Below are 24,349 nucleotides of genomic sequence, written 5' to 3'. Positions count from 1 at the left end.
TAAGTAATGGTTTGGTAGATGCATTTTGCAAGAATTGACATTAGAAATTACTTATAGCCCTTATAAACAACATAGATAAATTATTAAAAATGGCATCCATACACATTTTATTGGATTAGATGCATAATTACAAAGAATAAAATGGATATGAGCATATATCATGTTTAACTACATAAATTACCACACTACTACAAATTTAGTAGAGAAATTAGATAGATGCCACTACATATATATATTTGATAAAATACTTTATTATAAATGTTGTAAATTTTTTTTAAAAATAATTTGTATGTGTGCACAATACTTTACGTGAGATTCAATGTATACCTTGCAAAAGACATTAGTCAAGAAATCAAATGGGTATCCATGTACAGTGCATTAGATCAATGAATTTTATTAATAAGCTATTAATATGCTGCAAATTTTATGGACAAATCAAATGGTAGTCACCATTACAGAGAATTGGATATATCCTTACAATAGTTGCCATTTCTTTGTGTATATCAAGTGAGTGTCAGTTCACATTTCATTAGATAACAGATATTTTGCAACATTGAAAAGTGTATTACTTCTAATTGCATTATATTAAAGATATAAGGATAAATGCCACAAATTCATATGATAGAAAAAATGTATACTAACATAAATTAGATTGTATTAGAAGTGTTACAACAACTATGGAATCAAATAGGTATCAGACATTAAATTGAACATATTATCATTGTTGCAAATATAATACAAAACACTTAAGATCATCACAATACAATTATTGCATTACCTTACTATTATGACTGATGCAAATTAAATATAAAGATGAGATGGGCATGAATATACATCAGATGAGAAATCAAATTTCAATTGCAGCGAGCTCAGTATAGAAATTGAACTAGTTTGAAAGAAATTGCATTGTATTAGAACTTAACCAACACTATTTTCCATGAGCACTGAAAATGTTAATAAAGTAGTGCCTAAATCCAATTTTATGCTTCCATAGTGCTTATCCGACATTTCCTATCTACCATTAATGACAACCACCTTTCAAAAATCTTGGATCATAATGTGGTGAAAGAGGACAACCAAGGGTAGATGGAGAAAATGGTAATGTTGGCCAAAGCATGGAAATCTCTGTTATTGCAAACTCAAATTTTGAAGCTCTTATAATCAAGAGCACCTTTTCATTACGTTCTCATAATCCTCTACCATCTTTGCCATGGATGCTCTTTATATAAATTGATACTTGAACACTACATTGTAAAGCCTAATTTTTTATAGTTAAATGGGAATAAGAACCTTACATAATTTTCAAACTCAGATTTTGCAGCTTCATTAAACAAAGAGCACATTATAATGAATTGCAATCTCTACCACACAATGCACCTATATGTAAATTTCTTTTAGTGAAATAGGATAATCTATATTAATTTCAGATTCAAAATTTATAGCTACTCTAATCTCCAAGAGTCCACAGTTGAAATCAACCAATGTAAAACTAACAAATGCAATACTCAATAGTTCACTGAATAAAAAATTGGGAAATACATTTTTAAACATAGATTGCTTACTAGGGATAAAGAATCTAGTTTCCCATATGGAAAACCCCAAAATTATGGCATTGAGGTCCGTCGATATACAAAATAAAACATGGTGTTCTACCCCTAAGCTGTCGATTGAGGATCTGATGAGTATATAAACAAACCATCCAACAGTCTCTAAACATTTCTATCACCATGATTGCCTTCACTTTGAGAATTAGGGCTTTCTTCCAGTAAACGGTTTGCCTCTTTTTCTCCATCCAAAACCTTTTTCTTAGATTGCTTACCATTCAGCAATTGCAATTTCAAATGATTGTAAAAACAAACACCCAAAAAAGCCAAAAAAAACCCAACAAATTAACCCCTATAACCCTATCATAGCACAAAGTTAGAATTGTCCATGGTTGCAAATTTCGTAAACAAATTTATAATTCATTCAAATTTTAAATAATAGTTCATTGCTAATGTTCAAATTAACATCATCAAATAACACATGCTGATATATATATTTCCATTTCAGTGTCCATCGTTTTGAAAAACTAAAACCTTAAGTGTGTTTCAAAAAAAAAAAACTACTAATAAAATAGAACACGTTAATGGAGAATTTTGTGAAGTTTCACAATGCATCCAACACAATATTTAAGAAGTTTCAATAATGTTTTTTTTAATAATAATGGTAGTGTTAGAAAATATTTGAAGTTTTTATTCAAAGTAGAAAACCTTGTACCAGAAACTAAATAATTATATGATTGAAGTTGTTGAAACTTAACCTACCAGTATCATCTAAGAGCTCTAGCTCCTTCTAAAAATGACTATTACAACCATCATATTTCAGGTCTAGTTGAAACTAAATAGACTAATTGAAGAGCTCTATAATCAACTCCATGTTGTTGAAAAACTAAAATTTAATTCCAAGTTATAGAAAAATCTAATGAGTAACTCGAAAACTAGCAAACTGCATTAGCCAAATCGTAGATTTGGTTGCCATGCCAAGCGACAATGCTCACTATAAGGGGTTTCAGTTCACAATTTGTAAGTTTTTTAGCAATTTATCATAGTATATAAACATCAACAATCTTGTGATGCAAACACTTGCCATGAAATATGGTAAATATGTAGATCAATAGTCATCTCTATTTACTTATTGCATAATCAACTTCTTTCTCTTTGTATGGAGATTCTATTATAGTCGCACACTTTTATATATAAGAATTACCTTATAAAACAAGAAGAAACACTGCCTAGTTAGGCAGAAAGGCACAAAGACGATTGGTGGTAAAGAGCTTGATATCAAGATAAAAGGAAGAAGAGGCTGCTAAAACTGGATACTCTACTTCAACCCAAGGAATACTTAAGAGCAAAAAACAACAAGGGGCAACATAGTACAATGCAGTAATATGATTCAATGTAATTCCATTAGCGGTGAGAAGAATCTGAATCAAAACCAACCACGTTGCTTCAAAAAGAAAGATACCAAGCTGCAACAAGACCCCCAATACATTGAAATGTGCCTAGCATACAAAGTTAAAAGCTGAAATTGAAAGCAAATCTGCATCTCCAAAGCTAAAAATTGAGACTAAAAGAAAATCTCTATCTCTAGCACCACACTACAACATGCATTGATCATACACATCTCTACAGTTTCCCAGCTTAGTTAACCTGATAAATTATCTTTTCATTTTGTCTCAACATTGTCTTGAATGTTCCAAAATATGATGGAACATTAATTACAACCACCAACCAATGGTATATTTTTTTAAGAAGTTTATTATAGAAAAGCCTGAAGTTGGGAAAAAAATATTTCATTGAGAAAAGTAAATATTACAAACTATTCCACTCATGACTGTTTATTATACTGGCCAATAAAAAGATAAATAAAAGATTTTTAATAAATTTCACTAGAGATATGAAAATTAGAAACATTATAAAAGTACAAAGAATGAGAAAAATTCTATATTTTGATTAGTTGAAGAAAAAAACAAAATAGCATTCCCTGCTAGAGGTTCCAGCCTATGACAGAAACTAATAAAATGTTATAAAATCTACGCTCCCATTGACAAGAATATGGCTCATGGAATCATATCTCCTATCAAGAAAAATAATGTAAAGTGACTAATCCTCATAGAATGGGGATGGCTCCTTACATCACGACGATCAAAAGTCCTAGTTGTATGCGGCACCCTCCATAGCATAGATGAAGATTCTTCAAAGGAAGATGACAATGGCGCTTGACGTGCTGCGGAGGAGTTGAATGGTAGCGGAGGATTCTCTACCACTCGTAGAGAATCCTTCCAGCATTTCTACAACTCTGCTCATTGACGGCCGGTCCCTGGAATTGTATTGAATGCACCACAGTCCTACTTTCGCCATTCTCCTCACCTTCTCTTCATCGTCCAATTCCATGTCGCCTCTGCCTCTTTATCTCAATCTCTTCTCCAACTCCCCACTCTCTATCACTTTGAACGCCCATTCCGGAAAATACAATTGACTCGAACGACTCGCCTGAAGTTCAATGTTCTTCCTCGTTCCCGCTATCTCCATTAATACCATCCCAAAACTGTAAACATCCGATTTGTCCGTCACAGCTCCAAAATTTCTGGACCAAACCTCTGGCGCAGCATATCCTGGTGCCCCTCTTCCTCCCGTCATCGATATGTGGTCCTCTGCCTTCCCATACAGTTTCGCCAGACCATAATCGGCTACTTTTGGTGTGAAATCTGCGTCCAGCAATATATTATGAGGCTTCATGTCAAAATGAACGATGCGCCTGCTACAATCTTGGTGGAAATAAGCCATTCCACGAGCAGATCCCAGAGCAATTGAATACAATTTATCGCAATTGAGCATTTGTTCTTTTCCTTTCTCTGCAAATATAAACTTTTCTAGGGATCCATTGGCCATGTACTCGTATACAAGTGCGCTTCTAAAGCCTTCAAAACAGTAATCCAAGAGACGAACCAAATGAACGTGATGAATGGTTCCCGAAGTTGCAACGTCGTTCATGAACTGCCTTTCACTCTGTCTCGATTGATCAAGAACTTTAACGGCTACCAACAAACTGCTGCGCAGCTTTCCTTTGTAAACCACACCGAATCCCCCTTCTCCCAATTTATCTGCAAAGTTGTTGGTGATCTTCTTTAACTGAGAAAATGAATATCTGGTCGGCATTTGATGAATATAACTTTGGAGAAAATTCTCCACTCTCCCGACAGACCCTGAATTCATAAGTTCCGTTGCAACAGAAGGTTGAAGTCCTTTTAAGTAGAACGACCTCTTTCGATAAAGAACCATTAGAAACAGTGCTACTGTCATTATTAAAGCACTTGCCCCAATAACTATACCTGGTATAGTAAGAATATAGCTACTGTCATATTCTTTTATCTGAGACCAACGCTTCGTGTTTGAGCTTGTTTGAGCTGGCTTCATATTTCAAAATTCCGGTGTATAGCAAGACTGTTTCTCCGCCTTGAGCGCTACTTTATCTGAAGAGGCACAATTCATCCTTCCATATTCTTCCAGTCAACGTGAGCCTTCATTGAGCTTGGCTCTCGGGTTCACAGTCGCGGTCTTGCATGTGCATTTCAACTCCTGTGCAATCTGACAATGATTTTGATACAGAGCGCACGGTTCATGTTCATCACCCATAACATTCGATGAAGAAACTTTGAAGGATTCTCGTAGACAGTCGAGATTAATTCATACCCACCATCATCGGGAATCTTTAACTATTAACCCATGTTTATCAACTTTCGAGCAATTGAATTTGGGTGGGGTATCATTTAATCTGTTTTCAGGGAAGACGAATTTGGGTGGAGCATCATTTAATCTGTTTTCAGGAAAGACGTAAAGTTGAAACTCACCGAAGATTAAAACATAAGAATTTCTTGAAGAGAGGAACTTAGGAATGCTCAAATTTGGAGCATTTAGAATCGCCTCAGTTATGTCCGCGTCATTTTCACGCATACCCAACCTTCTAAAATTTTGACTTATTCAAGAAGAACTGGTTATGAATGCTCGATTTTGGAGCATTCCTAACTTTGGTTCTGTCTTTGACCATTTCTAACGTCCATGATTTTCACTTTGACTTTGACAAGTACTATTGTTAATTGTGAATGTATTTTGCTAAAAAATACTTAACACAATCAAATTTAAAATTTAACAATAAGACATAATTTTGGCAAATTAAGTCTGCAGCATTATTTGACATATTAAGTTAGTTTAATGAAAACTACAAGATAATTAAAATTATTTTAAAAATTGCTTTTAATTATTTATTATTATAAATCTTAAAACACATGATTTAATTGAACATTTGATTAGGAAAATTTAAACGTAAGTTATAAAAGACAATAGGGAACAAAGCCTAAATGTAGGATTTTATACAGGTACTTCTAACAGTATTTGCTTCCAATAGTTAAAACCTAAGAGGCAGTAGTAATGGATCATAAAGGATATTATTTGTGATGTTCAATTAACAAGTAGATTTCCAGAAACAACTAGATCAATAAGGATAGTTGCTAATATTTTTTCTTAGTCAAGTAGTCACAAGAAATACATAAACACTGAGATACAAGATGCAACCAAATTGAATTTTTTTCACATTTACAGTAAATTCGCTTTACAACAGCAAGCTTGAATAATTGTCCATAGTTCACGGTGACCCTTAAACCTACAAGGTTCACATAGTATAAAGATGGCTCCCTACATCATTCCATTTCTAAATAGACAATCATCCCAAGTCTTCTTCACATCTTTGTACCGTGGATATTTAAGTGGAAGATGACAATCGTGCTTCCTGTGGTGGGCTGGAGGGGTTGAAGGGTAGTGGAGGAATGCTTACATCATCACCGCATCCTTTGAGCATTTGTACGGCCCTGCTAATTGGCTGTCGGCCATTGAAATTGTATTGAATACACCAAAGTCCTACTTTTGCTATTCTCCTCACTTTCTCTTCATCTTCCACTCCCATCTCTCCTCTCACTCTTTCTCTCAATCTCTTCTCCAACTCCTCACTCTGTATCAATTTGAATGCCCATTTCGGAAAATACAATTGACTTGAACAACTCACCTGCACGTCAATGTTCTTCCTCCTTCCCGCTATCTCCAAAAACATCATTCCAAAACTATAAACATCTGATTTGTTTGTTACAACTCCCAAATTTCTATCCCACACCTCTTGTGCAACATATCCTAGCATCCCTCTTGTTAGCGTGATTGATATGTGGTCCTCTTCCTTCTTAGAGAGCTTAGCAAGACTGAAATCAGCTACTTTTGGTGTGAAATCTGCATCCAACAATATATTGTTAGGCTTAATGTAAAAATGAACGATGAACTTCAAGTGCAAACTGAGAAAGAGCATGACAAAAGAAAGAGGAAAAATGCAAACACATTTTTTTATCATGGTTCACCACAAATTGTGGCTACGTCCACACTACAGGGAAGATTTCTTATTAATGTTATTGTGTGAACTTTACATCATAGTTGTAGCTTCAGCTCTTGGAATACAATATGAAATAATGAACCTCCAATACATATATATAGAGTCTCAAAAGAAATGAAGAGAAACAATTGAAGGGAAACATGAAAATAATAAATGAAAGACTATACCTCAATATGCTTAGTCCTGCTATGAAAGAAATGTTTTTTTGGCTAAGGCAATGACACTTTTGCTATCACAATACAAGGTTGATCCTTGTTGAGGACAATCAAAATCACCAAATAGACATTGCAAGCAAATTAACTCTTTTGCTCCTTTAGTGAGGGCATAGTCTTAGTAGTAAAAAGTGAGACCACTTGTTGCAACTTCAATGCCCAACCGATTGTTGCTGTAGCAAAAATAAAGAAATAACTAGTAGTAGATCTTCTATTATCTAAATTTTTAGGCATATCTAAATCAATATAACCTCTGAGTGAAGTGTTTTTGCCACCAAAACACAATACAAAATTAGGAGTTCCCTTAAGGTATCTTAAGATCCACTTAACTGTATCCCAATGTTGTTTACCTAGATTACTCATAAATTTGCTGACAACCCCCACTACTTGGGCAATATCGGGGTGCATCCAAACAACTGCATACATAAGACTACCCACTGCTGAAGAATATGGAATGTTCTTCATGTAGTTTTGTTCTTCTTGTGTCTTGGGACACATGGCTGAAGATAATCTAAAATGATCAGCAAGAGGAGTGTTGATTAGTTTGGCATCCGCCATGCCAAATCTTTCTAATACCTTGAGAACATAGTGTTCTTGAAAAAGCTTTATTTCCCTCTTGTGTCTATCATGGATAATGTCCATGCCAAGTATCTATTTTGCTACCCCTAAGTCCTTCATGGAAAACCTTTGTGACAACTTTTTCTTTCAATTTTGAAATCAACTTCATAGATGAACTGGTACAAGCATGTCATCAACATAGAGTAATAAAAGAATAAAGGAACCATCAAGTAACTTCTTGTAGTAGACACATGGATGAGATTCACACCGAATGAAGTTATTTGTAGTCATGAATCAATCAAACTTGAGGTACCACTACCTCAGAGCTTGCTTGAGACCATACAAGCTCTTCCTCAATCTGCAATATAAGTTTTCTTTACCATGTTTAATGAATCCCTTGGGTTGCATCATGTAGATTTCTTCATTCAGATCACCATGGAGAAATGTCATTTTTACATCCAGTTGTTCAAGTTTAAGATCCCGAGTAGCAACTAAATAAAGAATAGCCTAGAGTGTAGTCATCTTGACCACAGGTGAGAAGATTTCATTGAAATCTATGTCCTTTTGCTGATCAAAACCTTTAACAACTAGCTTGGCTTTGTAACACTTCTAATTTTTGCCTTCATATTTCAATTGATAAATTCATCAAATTTTGAGTGCTTTGTGATTTGGTGGCAAAGGAACCAAATCCTAAGTTTTGTTTTGCAATAGAGAATCCATCTCTTCCCACACTGCTACCTCCCATTTGTGAGAATATGATGTTTTGCAAGCTTCTTTGAAGCTTACTAGTTCAACTTGGTTTGAAAGTAAAAGTCTAGGCTCTACTTCTTCAGAGTACAAGAGTTCATAATCAGAGAATCAGACAGGAAGTCTTCTCTATCTTGCAGATTTTCTCAATCCCTGAAAATTATCCCCATTTTTTATACTATCAGTAGCATGTCCCTTGTCAATGTCATGAGAAGTCTTTCTTAGTAATTCATAATCACTACCTTTAGAAGATGTGAAATAACTCTTCTTAGCATTAGTGTAATTAATAATTTTTTGCACAATCCCCATATTTGAATTGATGTTGTGTAAATTACTTTTCCCATTTTCAGATTGAGAAATTGCTTTATGGTGACCTGACGTGCTGCAGTAGTGCAGTTCATGTTGACTCATGGGTGGACTTGGACCAACATTAGAAGTAGATTGGGAGTCATCCAACTCATATGTAGATCTAATAGCAATATCACCCAATTTATGGCTAAGGAGAGTTGTGTGGTAATGGGGAACCTATAGCTGAATGTTACAAAGAAATTGATCAAAGACACTATGATGTAGGGAGTTGAAACAGTGGCATTCATCCTTATCTCTACCAAGAACAATCGTCATGCTATTTTGAAAATGTGTATTAGGTTCTATTGTTAGACTCGCATGGGGACCATGTTGATAGATGAGACAATGAACCTACGACTATTCATTAGAATCATCCCTGTCGACGATTTCCTCCCTATCAATATGTGAGATCCTTATGCAATGGTCATGGCGTGTACCTCTAACCATAGGCAAGCTTGACTCAAATTGTTGAACATGTTGTTGGTGATTGGTTTGTGTATTCTCTACATGGTTTGCATGAACTTCTCCTATGTGACTGGCTATAGAGGTGGATGGTACACCATGAAGGAGTCTTTGCCTATGCTTGGTGTAGTGTAGGGAAGACCATGGTTGAGGCTCCTATGTGGAGTCCACCTTGCCTATGAGTGTCATGTGCTATGCATTAACATGCCTGTGACTAAATGCATCGGTAGGGAGTGTAACTTCATTAGTATATTTTCTATTTTCTCTGTACTTAGATAGAGGATTATCATCTCTATTTTGATTTAAATTTGAAACTAGAGTTTCATGACTGTGATTGCCTAATTCATCAATACTCTATTCACCAGTAGTAATGGAGTGACTCCACATGCTACTATGGACTAAGAATAAGGTGGCAGATAATGAAGGATTTGATCAATACAAATCCACAAAGCCTTTGAACACCTACATGCAAAAAATCTATCATAGAAGAAAAAGACAAGAGGAAGCAAGTGTTTTGCTTTGAAAATTATGTAAATGTATTCTCAGAAATGGAAGAGATAAAAAACAATTACAAAAGATCAATCCTTATAAAAGGAGATCAAAACCTGGAAGGGTAACCTAAAAAGGAAAAGTTATTTAATAATTACTAATTAATTATTAAATAGAGATGCAAAAAGGTGCATAAAGTAAAATCTTAAGAAGGGAATAAAGAGAATTTAATAAATAAAATTAAAATTAATGCTTTACTCTAACACCCCCCCTTAGGATGAGCAATAATGTAGCTACAAACAATGCAAAAAGAGCAAGGAAACTACAATGCAATGCTGAAAGAAAACTTGGGTCCTGGCAACAAGGTCTGATGAGGTACCCAATCACAACTAAATCTCTATGAAATGGAGAAATAGACAAAACCCAGTGGGAAGGAAGGACTCATCACCGAGACCCCCCAAGGACAACTTCATTCACCCCAAGCATAGAACACAACTGAAGATGCCACAAGGATGCAAAAGGTTTAGTGAAGATGTCTACAACCTACTCAATAGTAAGAATGTACTCCAAGCTCACAGTGCCATCCTAAATGAGATGCCCGATGAAGTGCATGTGAAGCTCAATGTGTTGGTCTACTAATGCTCAACTAGGTTGCGCAAAATGTATATAGAGCACTCTAATTGTCACACCATAGGAAGGTGGGACTATTAGGAGGAAATCCAAACTTTCTCATCAACTTTTAAAGCCACAAAACCTCCTAACTAGCCAATACAACTACCCCATATTTTGCCTCTATAGATGATAATGCATGAGCATGCTACTTCTTGCAAGACCATGTGATAGGACTAGAACCAAGACAAAATACAAAACTAGAAGTAGACTTGCGATCATCAATGTCACCAACCCAATCTGAATCTATAAAACCAACAATGTGAGGATCTCTTGATGTGTAGTGAATGAAATAACATGTTGTACCTCTAATATATCTCAAGATACATTTGGATGCTTGCCAATGACTCTTAGGAAGATTGTGGGAGAATCAAGAGACAAGTCCAACTGCAAAGGAAATATCAAGACTTGTGTGTGTCAAGTACCACAAACTACCCACAAGCTGTCTGTATAGAGTAAAATCCACTATAAGAGTAGAGAAAGTGGTAGATAAAACAACACCTGACTAAAAAGGTGTGGGGGTAGGCTTGCAATCAAGCATGCCAAATTTTTGAAGCATATCAAGAGCATACTTCTGCTGGAGTATGGCTATCCCATTTGAAGACTGAACAACTAGTAGGCCTAGAAATAGTGCAGAATTCCAAGTTTTGTCATTTCAAACTGCTCTCTCAATGCTTGTTGAACACCCTGTATGATGGAGATTGAGCTTCCTATGATGACGAGGTCATCAACATAAAGCACAAGTATCAATAAGTCACCTCCATGACGTTGAATGTAAACTATAGGTCAGAATGACACTGAGTGAACCATGAAGCAAGCAAAAAGGAATCCATCTTCTCATACCAAGCCCTAGGGGCCTATTTGAGACCATATAAAGATCTTTGAAGTTGGCATACCAATGAAGAGTCTTGCACAAAACCATGAGGTTGCTTCTTATAGATCTCCTCATGAAGATCTCCATGTAGAAAAGCACTCTTCAAATCCATCTAAAAAATTGTCCATCCTTGTGAAGCTGCTAGAGAGAGTACAAGGCAAATAGAATTCATCTCTATAATAGGGGCAAAGGTCTCAAAGTAATCAATACCCTCAATCTATAAAAATCCCTTTGTGAGAAGACGTGCCTTGTACCTATCAATAGAACCATCTGCAACATACTTGGTATGGTACACACAACGACACCAAACCAACTTTCTTCCTTTTGGAAGAGGAAAAATATCCCATGTGTGGTTCTTCATCAAAGAAGAATACTCCTCATCCATAGCCCTATCCCACTCTGAGTGTCTTGTCACCTGCGAAAAATTCTAAGGAACATCTGAAATGGCATGACTCAAAAACCCACTACTTGCAGTCTAAGAACGAGTATGATGAGAATCTATAGGATCACCTACCAAAGGTCTAGTTGCATCAATAGTATCATGATCCCACTTGGGCACTTGTAGAACATTTGGTGGGGGTGGTGAAGTGGGATCAATATCAAGATCTTCCTCAAAGGATGCATAATCTTGTAGAGGAGTAGAGGAAGTACTGGGTAGTGAAGAAAAAGATGAAGATGGAAGATTCATTGGAGAATAATGCTCATCAAATTGAACATCTCGCCAAAATAAGACATCTCGAGAATTAGGGTCAAACAACTTGTATGTCTTCACATCCTCATAGTAGCCAACAAAAATGAGTGGCTAGCTCTTCTTCTCCATGGCTTTTCACTGAGCATCTGGAATAAATGCCCAAGCCTTACTATCAAAAATGTAGAAAGTAGAAACATTGGGCTTGACATGAGTCCAAGCCTCCTTAGGAATCAAGTGTCACAATGCCTTGTGAGGCATCTAATTCTGAATATAGTTAGCATAATTGATAGATTGAGCCCAAAATTAAGAACTCATAGCACAAGAATGTATCACACAATTGGCCATCTCCCTTAATGTCTTGTTCTTTCTCTTTGCAACCCCATTCCACTGAGGTGTATGGGGAACAAAGAATTGATGCTATAAACCATGCTCACTACAAAAATATTTGAAAGACTGATTCACATATTCCTCCCCATTTTCAATGTGTACACACCTAACTAAAATACCATACTACTTCTCCACAAAAGTCTTAAAGATTTGAAATGAATCAAAGACATCATACTTGTACTTCAAAAAGTACACCCATGTGCGTCTGGGGAAGTCATCAATGAATGCGAGCACATATCGAGCACCTAAAAAAGATGGAGTGGGAAATGACATAAGATCATTGTGTATCAACTCCAATGGTGCCTTAGCATATGCAGATCTACCTGTTAGAAAAGGATCTCTGTGATGTTTGCCAAGTACACAACCTTGATACACACCGTTAATACAAGAGATCTAAGGTAATCCAATCACTAGCTCTTGCGTACTCATCTGTTGTAGATATCTATAGTTGACATGGCCAAAATTCTCATGCCGAAGCTTTCTCACTATGTATAGATGAGCAATGAGAGAAATACCTATAGAATCAAAGCTCTCAAATCCATCAAGCTAATATAAGTGAGATTGAAGATCAACACTCCCTGTAGCAATAACCAAATTAGGATCATGGAGGTCTTGAGTAACCTCATCATGTGGTGAGAACTCAACCAACTTTCTAGAGCCTGAATGACAAATCTAAAATACAAACAAGAGGTTCATAGAAATGGTTGCAACCAAGAGAACATCTTGTAGTGAACCATCTTCTAAAGAGATAGTTCTTGAACCTGTGACTGAAAGCTGTGAAGAATCACCAACTACAATCTATGTAGTAACACTTTAAGAAAGTTAGCTAACCAAATCAAGTGAGTGTATCATATGATGGGAAGCTCTGGAATCAAGAATCCAAGGAGCTGGAGAAGACAATGCTCGTATAGAAAGAGCATGTCCTTTCCCGATATGTGGAGGTGGAGGCTTTAGAGAAGAAATACTGGAATGTTGCATGGTCTCCTCTAATGCCTCAAGACATTTCCAACACCTAGAAATTGGATATCCTTTCTTGCTATAAAAATTGCAAGGTTCACCTATATACTTCTTACTCTTGGAGCAAGACTCACCAAACTTAGAAGTATTACCCTTTTGAGAGGGCTTTCGAGCTGATTTGGGATGAGGCTTGGAGGAACTCTCACTACATACTAAATCTATCTTATTCTTTGATTTCTACTTTGGCTTTCCTATAGATGATTGAGCTACCAATGCCTTTGTCTTAGAACTAGTCATAATATCCAATTGTGTGAGCTTCGACTGCTCTTTAGTCAAGTAATCTCAAAAGACCTCAAAAGAAGGCATAACAAATCTATTCCCCAATGCATCCTTGGTGGAATAGAATGTGGAAGTAAATATCTAAAAATTCGCTCAAAGCTTAGAGAGAATCAAATAGATGCACTCATTATCATTCTTCACCTTTCCACAACCCTATAACAAGGATCTCTATTGAGTAAACTTCACCAAGAAGTCATCAATAGTCAAAAAGGAATCCAACACAAGTGATGTAAGCTCTATCTCTATCTTAAGTGCCCTGAACTCATTCACTATACCAAACAAGCCATGAAGTTTGGTCCACATATCTAGAGGAGTATTGCACTTGCACAAATGAAACTATAAACTATCTGATACCTGTTATGAAATCAATCCAATTGCCTCATCCATTTTGTTTCAATGTTTGTATGATCTCAAAAGGCCTCTAAAAAATAGGCTACACAACATCCAAACATGACCACAACCCTTTTGACCATAGAAGACAAGTCATTGAAGTCTTCCAGGTGTGATAATTATGAGGGATTAGAAGTTCTAGAGAAGAAGTGGTCTTAGCCATTGTTTTAGAAAGGGTTTGTTATGTTTTTTGATATAATGATATAATAATAGAAAATAATATAAAAATGCCCCCACAAAGAAATAAATTGAACCCCAACTTACAAATAGATTGCATAAATGAGAGAAGAGCAGAAAAGCTTCACATATGAATAAAAAATATTTGGTACCAAATACTGGTGAAATGACTAAGAATCTAGAAAGTTCTTGAGAAGAGCTTTTTGACACTTTTTTTAGAATGGAAAATGGAGCTATAAAAAAGAAGTTATATGGAAGAGAGAAACCATCGACAGACTTCAAGTACCAAAATAGATATCAATCTTAAAAACATTCCAAAAATTTGTTCTCCATCATCTCCATCTCAAAACCAACTTTTCAACACTTCTTTCGAATAAAAAAAGACCCCCATATGCTTGAGTTATTGCAAAATGGAAATAGGGCACTCGAAAGTAAGAGAATTTCTTTCTACTAATATTTTTTATAAAAAAAATACCACTGGCTAGCAGTGGCAGATCAGTGGAGTGGCAGAGTTAAGCTAGGATGATTTGTTGACAAGGAAAGCTGATGTTGGGTATGAAAAAGTGATTGCTAGAGTTGGGACAGTATCAAAATAGGATTTTTTGGCATCGATAAGGGCTTGCAAGCCAGGAAAAATAATTTGTGTATTATTTATTTTTTTAAAATCTTCTTGTAATACGTGCAAGAGGTTGTATGACCTTCTAGGCAAAAAAAATTTGCCTACTGGATCAAAGTTGTCAAAAATGGACTAACTTTATATGTAAAAAAGGGTTTGGATGCCTTCTAAATCTATCCTAGTGTTTGTTTGGCCTCAACCTACTCTAAAAATCAGTGATCCCCCTCTTTTTACAAAAATACCCAAAGAACTCTAGATCTATTTTGTCAAACACTTGTTCTCCTTTTTCTCTAAATAATGAACAAGCTACACAAATCTAGCTTTGATAACATGAAGGATTTGATGAATATAAATCCACAAAGCCTTTGAACACCTACATGTAAAAACACCTGTCACAGAAGAAAAAAATGAGAGGAGGCAAGGGTTTTGCTTTGAAAATTATGCAAATCTATTCTCAGAAATAGACAAGATAAAAAACAATTACAAAAGATCAATCCTTATAAAAGGAGATCAAAATCCGAAAGGGTAACCTAAAAAGGAAAAGCTATTTAATAATTACTAATTAATTATTAAATAGAGATTCAAAAAAGTACATAAAGTAAAATCTTAAGAAGGGAATAAAGTGAATTTAATAAATTAAATTAAATTAACACTTTACTCTAACAGATAATACATTTGGAGAGATAAGATTCTAATTTCTACCAAGATTATTATTATAAAAAATGGAGAAACAAATATACTCACTTGCATATTTTTCTTCTATGTTGAAAGCCGCAAATACCTTCTCATTGAAGACAACATCTCTACTTCTGATAATTTTCTTCCCAACTAGATCTTGAATTCTGAAACTGGACCGGTCTTCACCTTAGCCCACAAATATGCTTCTTTGTGATTTTGGATCAAGCTTCCTTCTTTTCTCTTTCGAAACATGTGCATAAGCTTTGCATCCAAACACTCTGTGAGAATATGAGATTTTCTTTCCCAGCCACTCTTCCTCTAGTATGCCAAAATCCAACCAAGAAGAGGGACTTCGATTGATTAAGTAGACTTTTGTATTACATACCTCTACCCAAAACTCCTTGCCTAAACTAGCATTAGAAAGCATACAACAAGCTTTCTCAAGGATTTTTCTATTCATCTTCTCCACTACTCCATTTTCTTGCAAGGTGAATGGAGCAATCTTAACTCGACAAATGCCATTACTCGCACAAAATGAGTCAAACTCCAATGAGAAAAATTATCTTCCATTATCCATTTGAAAATAGTTTATTTTGTGACCAATCTGATTGTCAACTAAAGCTTTAAAAACATTAAACTTGCTAAAAACATCAAATTTCTTATGCAATATGTAAATTCATACCTTTCTTGTGTAACAATCAAGGAAAGTGAGGAAGAATTTTTCTCCTCCATTAGAACTTTCCTGGACCGTGGGTCTGAACACATCAGAATAGACAAGTGCAGAAGGAGTGCCTTTCTTTTCATGTCCATTCCTTAAGCAACTAACCCACTTCTATTTTTGATAGAGATAATTTTCACAAAATTGTAAGTCAACTGATTTCAACTTCAATAATTACTCCCTTTTATGCATAACAACAAGGCCCTTTTTACTCATGTGACCCAATCTTTGATGCCACAGTTCTGAATTGCTATCTTCAATTGTCATGTCAACCCCCACTTCAGCAATATTTTCTACAATATATAAACTCTCAATCTTGTCTCCTTTTGCAACTAACATGGATCCCTTAAGCTACTATTTTACATGCTTTATTATCACCCAAGTATACTTCACCAAACTTGCCTTTTTGATAATTTGAGAAGTAATTCATAAATGAAGAGGCATGAAATGATGTGCTAGAATCCAAAACCTATGAGGCTGAAGTAATCTCGGTTGTAGATAAAATTAGTACACTATCATCTTTGTCATAGATAGTGTTGGCTTGACTTTCCTGCACTCATTTTTGTGCTCTTTTAGAACCTCTACAATCCTTTTTCATGTGACCACTTTTGCCACAAAATCAATAGTTTCCTCCTTTCCTTTCATTGACTTCAAGTGCCTAGCTAATTTTTATCTTCTATGATGATTATTTCTTCCCCTATTTTGGCTTCTTCTTCTAGTTTCAATGTTGACCACCATCAAGGTTTCATCAAATGAGGATTCCTCATTGCTTCTCCACATATCCTCACTAAGTAGAGTGGCCATTACTTCATCATAGACTAGCTTGTTCTTTAAGGAGTTAGAAGTACTAATTGTTGTAACAATGAGATCCTAACTATTAGGTAAGGAACACAACAAGATGATAGCTTTAGATTCATCATCTTGTGTCATGCCAAATGAGGTTTCTTGACATAATAAAGTGTTCAAATCATTTTTATGATTTGGTGTCGCAGTCCTATCCTTCATTTTCAACTTGTAGAGCTTCTTCATAATGAATATTTTATTTGTAGCTGAGGTTGTTTAGTACATACTTTGAAGTTTATAGAAAACTTCCTTGGTCATAGATTCATTGTGTACATTGAACAAAACATTCTGTGATAAAGAAAGAAAGATTGTCACCTTTGTCTTCTCATTAGGTTTATCTGAATCTTCATCCTTCATTGCAACCAGTTTCTTTTCTTTTCCATCAATTGCTATAAGCAAGTCTTTCTTGACTAGAAATAAACACACCTAAAATTTCCACAAACTAAAATTTTGTCCTAAGAATTTGTAGACTCGCAAATCTTCCATGACTCCTGATTTTCAAACATTGAAATTGATTCGAATGACTATGCCAAGCTCTGATGCCAATTGTGAAGTTCATTGAAAGTGCAAATTCAGAAAAAAATAGAACAAAAAGAAAGCAAAAAAATACAAACACATGATTTAATTGTGGTTCACCATAAATTTTGGCTATGTCCACATTGTAGGGAAGATCTCTTATTAATTGTTAAAGTCTAAACTTTACATCAAATCTGTAGGTTCAGCTCTTCATATATAATATGAAATAATGAACCTCCAAATATATAGAGTCTCAAGAGAAATGAAGAGACAAATAATTCAAGGGAAATAATAATAAATGTAAATAATAAATGAAAGGCTATTGGGCTTCACATACACACCCAACAATTCCTACTATAATCTTGGTGAAAATATGCAATTCCATGAGCTGCACCCAAAGTAATTGACTACAGTTGACCCCAATTGAGTACTTGCTCTTTTCCTTTCTTTGCAAATAGAAACTTCTCTAGGGATCCATTTGCCATGTACTCATATACAAGTGCACTCCTAAAGGCTTCAAAATATTAACCCATGAGGCAAACCAAATGGATGTGATGAATGGTTCCCAATGTTGTAACCTTGTTCATGAACTGCCTCTCACTCTATCTCGATTGATCAAGAATTTTGATGACCAATAAACTGCCACCTAGAAGATTATCTTTATAAACCACACTGAATCCCCCTTCTCTCAATTTATTTGCAAAGTTGTTGGTGATATTCTCTAGCTAAGAGAATGAATATTTGGTGGGCATTTGATGTTTATAACTTTAGAGGAAACTCTCCACTTTGCCAATCGTCAATATATTCATAGGTTCGATTGGAACATAACTTTGGACCTCTTTAAACTTAAAGAAGTAGGACATCTTTTAGTAGACAACTATGAGAGTTCATGCTACTATTATTATGTGAGCACTTGCCATGATAGCGAATCCTGGAAATCAAGCATAGTAATATAGATTAATTAGCTACTACACCACAAGAAAACTAGAAGAGTTTTAAAATTCAAACATAAAGGTTAGTCTTTACCTACTATAGCTTTGCTTGATAGTTTCATGACTTGATCTTCTTCCATGTCTTTATCTCTTTCCTATCTAAATATGGTAAGTAGACGTGAATAATGATTCTCTAGAATGAAGCTAAGATAATTCAATTTTGTATTTTTCATTTTCCAATTGTAAGGAAACTAAATTTAATTTGATGTTTCAAAGAAAATATAAAGAGAATTGAGCCAAGTACCTAATGAAAATGTATTTTGTTGGTGTAAAACTTCACAAAAGAAAAGAAACTACCAAGAAAAAGGAATAGTAAACCCACACAAGCCACCGCTTGATTCACAACTGCTACATATTTGTTGTTGGTAAGAGGCTCTTCAATATTAGAGAGGCTTAATCCTGAGATGTTTCATTAGAATCAAAATGAGTTAGCATTTATGATTTAATTATCTGGTGATCAAGAAAAGTGAAGGCAATGGCTATGTAGCCAATTATTTAGATAATACTAAGTTATCTAAATGTGCTCAAGATGCACCATGATTCTAATTACACTTTTTTTATCCAAAGTCAAATAATTAAGACATTCTAAAATAGTCAAATTTGGGTTGGGCTTAACTGGCCACTACAACTACTTGGGGATGATGGCTCGTGGAACCCACATAACTTTATGTTCCTCCAGTTTGGCTTCACCTATTCACAAATCTATTTATAGAATAGTTTATTTCCATTGTTTTGGTAGATTACTCTCTTCGCTCCTATCCTGGCATAGATGGATGCAAATTAAAACCAAAATTTTCAAAACACATGCTGAATGAAAGGTAGAAAAGGGAATGTGGAGAAAATAAACAAGTGACTAGTAGGTCAAAGTGTTGAGATAAGGTGACTCAACCTTACCATGATTTATTGCTTTATTTGTTCTTTCTTGGAAAGTTGCTAAATGAAGTTGGATTCCGCACAATTAAACCTTAAAGGAAAGTGATTGAAATTTACCAATCTAAACAAATTTCAGCAGCATTATGACATAGAGATTATTGTTTTACAATCATAAAAATAGAAGAATGAGATAGAATAGAGAACATAGATATATGTGGAGAAAATCTTTCCAAGTAAAAACCACACCCTTCAAACCATCAAGCTAATGTATTATTTAACATCATGTTACAATACATTTTCAGCCTTCACATGGAGATTTACATCTTTTTCCATTCTAGAGAAATCTAGTAGCATAAACATGTGCAAATAACTTCTCATCTCTCTCTTAATTCTCTACAACAATGCTTTGTATTTATGGAGTTTTCATACATGAGGAAATAGTTTCTAAAGAATCTACATTCAATGCATCTACAAATTATTTTAGAAACTTCCTTATGCAAACCCTTGCATAAAAACAAAGCATAAGAGAATAAATCACACAAAATAGAAACTTTCTATTTTTATACTCCAAGTCTTTTCTTGTGGAAGAATCCATCTTTAAATCATGGTAATGCTTAGTCACCTTATACCAAAAATCTCCCACTTGAAAAATACCTTATAAGATTCAAGCTAATGAAACTATATCATCACAGCCTTTCCTGAAACCACATAAATCTTAACACATACTCTCATGCTCCAACTATACACCTATCTAAATAACACAAGCATAAGATCCTAGTGATAACAAAGGCTACACTACAATACCACCGCTCCATTGTGCTAATGAGCTACATAGAAGCATAAAAAACATCAACTTCTTAGCACATCAAAATTGTAAACTCGTCCTCCTTAAAATAAGATAAAACATCAACCAAAACAATAACAAAACTGATCTATCCAATCCAATTGATAAACCCACGAGATTAAAAATAGCATCCACAATAAATTCTAACTCATCCAATCACCCATACCTCAAAAGGTATCCAACACTAGAAAACTCATGCCAACAATATAACCAACCCATGAACTGCAACCTCAAGCTCTATGTGCAAACCAATCGATGAAGACCAAACACATACAAGAACTCCCACTATATGGGTGGTGTCAAATTTGAGAAATAAAAAGCATATTAAGTCTACTAATAATAATACAAAGAAAGTGCAACCATTTAGTACCAAGGACCATCCACAAAGACATGTATATCCTATAGCAAAAATACTGCAAGAAACATCTCTCTCATCTAGTCTCCACAACTCTCTTGTGTTCTCCACATCCAACAAAGAAAATAGATAAATGAACCACCTTGTCATCACAAAAAAAAAGAGGTACAGGTGATAACAAATGACCACAAAAGGGTGACCACAGTAGCTCCAAAAAATCTCAAAAACAATGTTATGTGAAACAAAACATCCAAGAAGATAACCAAGACCAAAGAAGGAAATTGTAAATCATAAGCATTTAGAATGTCCTTCTACAAACACTTCTAAATGTCAACTATACCAAGTATCACCTCCTTTACAACCCCAAGAGAAAAGCCACAACAAAATCTGAAACTGTTCAACCTCAAGAGATCAAACATAACATTATATCATGAATCTACATGGATGTAAGCCTCTCAAAGAAGATCAAACAATTCCATTCCCATTTTAGGAAATCAGTCCACTACCATCTCCTATTGTCATCATAAATGAAAATAAACCTCAAGGAGATAATCATGTTATCTCATAGCGAATCCTCTGAAACCATCTATTTATAGCTCAAGATCCATGAATATGAAAGGAAAGATAAAGCACCTAAAAGTAACATTCAGAAATACCTCTCACATGATAAGCTACTGAGTAAACTAAGAATAGGGAACGAGAATTCTCCTCTAAGATATGCAAGTCACCCTATGACTTATCCAAGAATAATCTCCTCATAGGTCTCTATTGAACTCACATCTAACAAAGGTGTAGGCTCCTTAGACTTTTTGTTGAAATCTCATCAAGAGTATACATCTCAACAACATGTCTCTCATGTCAAGAGAACTCTAGCCTCACCTAAGTCTCCAAGTATCCACAAGCACCTGTAATCAATCACTCCATGCAAAAATCCACTACAACATAGAACTATCATGGAGTATCAAGTAAATGATCAAAGTACTCAATACCGAGAAACTAAACCAAGATCAATGTCAAAGCTCCAACCATGGATTTAAGAACATAAACATGACATCATGCTCTAAACCATCTCCTCCAAAAAGATAACATGCTTCATCTGATCATATCAAATAACAATATCATGTCACAACTCTAAACTAGTAATAAAGAGAAAACCATGATATAAAAGCCACCATGATAACATATCAAATAAAAGCATAAACAACATCTCTACCAAGGACCCCTTGAATCCTAAAGATGTCAACATCTCCAATCACATGAAGATACCATCTCCAACTAGTGAACCAATAAATGTGAAAGACCCTTCTACAATAATAGGATCTAAGGCATCCTCCAACATCTAAAACACTAAAGAATATAATCCATCACTATATGATGGAAAAATACAGGCACTGCCAAAACTCCCATTGAAACATGATACCAAGTTATCTAAGCATATATGCCACACCATCCTCCAAATTTGAAAATCATCCAAGCCCACACATCATACCGAGTAAAACCAAAATCTCCACACTAAGGAAATTCACCATGCTTTAGAACTCCATAACTGACTATCCAAGTACTCAAATATCATCTACCCTCTAATCCCAAAGAGACCACACAAATGCACAAGTGACCACAAAAAAGGCCAGTTAACAAGTTTGCACCAACACTGAATAAAATTTGGTGAATATAGATAGTCTACATCCAAGTTATCCCACTCCAATTAAATCAGTGGCCTATCCACCTGACTACATAACTTGTAGATCGAATCATTGCAACATGTAAACCCATTATCACATTAGTGACATATACAAATGAGATCAAAAAGAATAATCATGTAGACAATATGACTCAAACACTAGATCAAGCACAAATCTGATTTGCCAATCATGTCCACATCAATCACCATAGTGTAGGAATCCAACAAAGCATCACCACAAAGATGTTGAGTGACTAATCATGTACCAACATATCCATGTACAGTAATAAATACACCTCCTCTCACCATGCACAAAGAATGCATGCATGTAGAACTACAACTATCTCATTTGGTACCACTCTAAAGGAACAAAGGTCAAGAAAATAGCTCTTCTATAGATCCACCAAAAAAAACAAATTTTTATTTAAGCATGCCAAACCTACAAAAAATAGTGTATATAGAACACCCATGCACATCCATACCCACTTCTCATCTGGAAGACTCAAAGTCTGAAAAAATACCAAACAAATGAACCTAGAATAATGGATTATCATAGATGAACATCACCATAGATTTTTCAAGAAAATCTATAAACCTCTCAAATCCAACGAACAAGAATCCAAGCCATGCATGTATGCATCCAAGAGGAAAAACATAGTACTAGAACTCTAGCTCCACTTGTAGACCAATTCCACAACCACTACTACTACATGCATCTAAGAGAGATAGGCTATCCAGAAGCTTCTAGATCATCTAATGATAAACTCATAACCTCTATGCATTCTAGGTAACAAAAGAGACATCTTCCAATACCAATGCATCATGAATCATTCTATAATAAACCAAGAACTCTAGATCAATGTCATTTCAACATGACCAACTCTATTTTCTCTATCTTCACCATCTTTCAAGAAATGTCTATTGTCTCCTAAAAAATAAATCAACTACAAGACTTCCAGTCATCGAGGGATTACTTATTAGCCAAATTCTTCAAAAGAACTCTTCAAGCTCTACAAATGAAGAAATCTTAACATAAGAAATACCCAAAATCAGAAATTTTGTGAATCCTCACATGCAAGCAATATGCAATTCACAAAACTAAGCTCAATACCAATTGAAGGGAAATGAGAGCACCCCAAAAAATCATCTAAGATCAGTATGCACATCCTATATAAATTAGTTATTTGAATAGCTTCTTATAAGCAAATACAAGTGCATACTACTATGCCATAAGAGCAGAACTAGACATAGTTGATTTCCCACAATTAAACCTTAAAGGAAAGTGATTGCAATTTACCGATCTAAATAAAATTTAGTAGCATTATGACATATAGATTATTATTTTACAATCATAAAACTAGAAGAATGAATTAAGAATAATTTTGTGTGATTTTGATCTTTGGTGGAATAGAATGTGGAAGAAAATATTCAAAATTTTCCTCAAAGCTTAGAGAGAATCAAATAGATGCACTCAATATCATTCTTCATCTTTCCACAACCCTATAACAAGGATCTCTATTGAGTAAACTTCATCAAGAAGTCATCAAAAGTTAGAAAGGTATCCAATACAAGTGATGTAAGATTTGTCTCTATCTGAAGTGCCCTAAACTCATTCACTATACCAAACAAGCCATGAAGTTTGGTCCACATATCTAGAGGAGTATTGCACCCATCGAAATGAAACTATAAACTATCTAATACCTATAATGCAATCAATCTGTTTGCCTCATCTATTTTGTTTTGATGTTTCATGATCTCAAAAGGCCTTTGAAAAATAGGTTGGGCAACATCTAAACATGACCATAACCCTTTTGACCAGAGAAGTCAACTCATTGAGGTCTTCCAGGTGTGATAATTGTGAGGGGTCAGAAGTTCTAGAGAAGATATGACCTTAGCCATTGTTTTAGAAAGGGTTTGTTATGTTTTATAAAATAATGATATAATAACAGAAAATAATATAA

The 24,349-nt window shown here is 34.9% G+C and overlaps 3 pseudogenes; all 3 read right to left on the bottom strand.

Annotated features, from left to right (window-relative positions):
- Positions 1 to 1,709: 1,709 nt before the first annotated feature.
- LOC149571659 (putative sugar phosphate/phosphate translocator At5g25400 pseudogene) lies at positions 1,710 to 3,224 on the bottom strand (annotated as a pseudogene).
- Positions 3,225 to 3,601: 377 nt separating this feature from the next.
- LOC149571658 (rust resistance kinase Lr10 pseudogene) lies at positions 3,602 to 4,958 on the bottom strand (annotated as a pseudogene).
- A 1,342-nt stretch (positions 4,959 to 6,300) lies between these two features.
- LOC149571657 (rust resistance kinase Lr10 pseudogene) lies at positions 6,301 to 18,715 on the bottom strand (annotated as a pseudogene).
- Between the last annotated feature and the right edge of the window lie 5,634 nt (positions 18,716 to 24,349).

The sequence above is a fragment of the Cupressus sempervirens genome, chromosome 2 (genome assembly GCF_028749045.1).
Source record: "Cupressus sempervirens isolate cs-2001-9-10 chromosome 2, ASM2874904v1, whole genome shotgun sequence".
NCBI lineage: Eukaryota > Viridiplantae > Streptophyta > Pinopsida > Cupressales > Cupressaceae > Cupressus > Cupressus sempervirens.
This window is presented reverse-complemented; position numbering and strand designations above follow the sequence as displayed.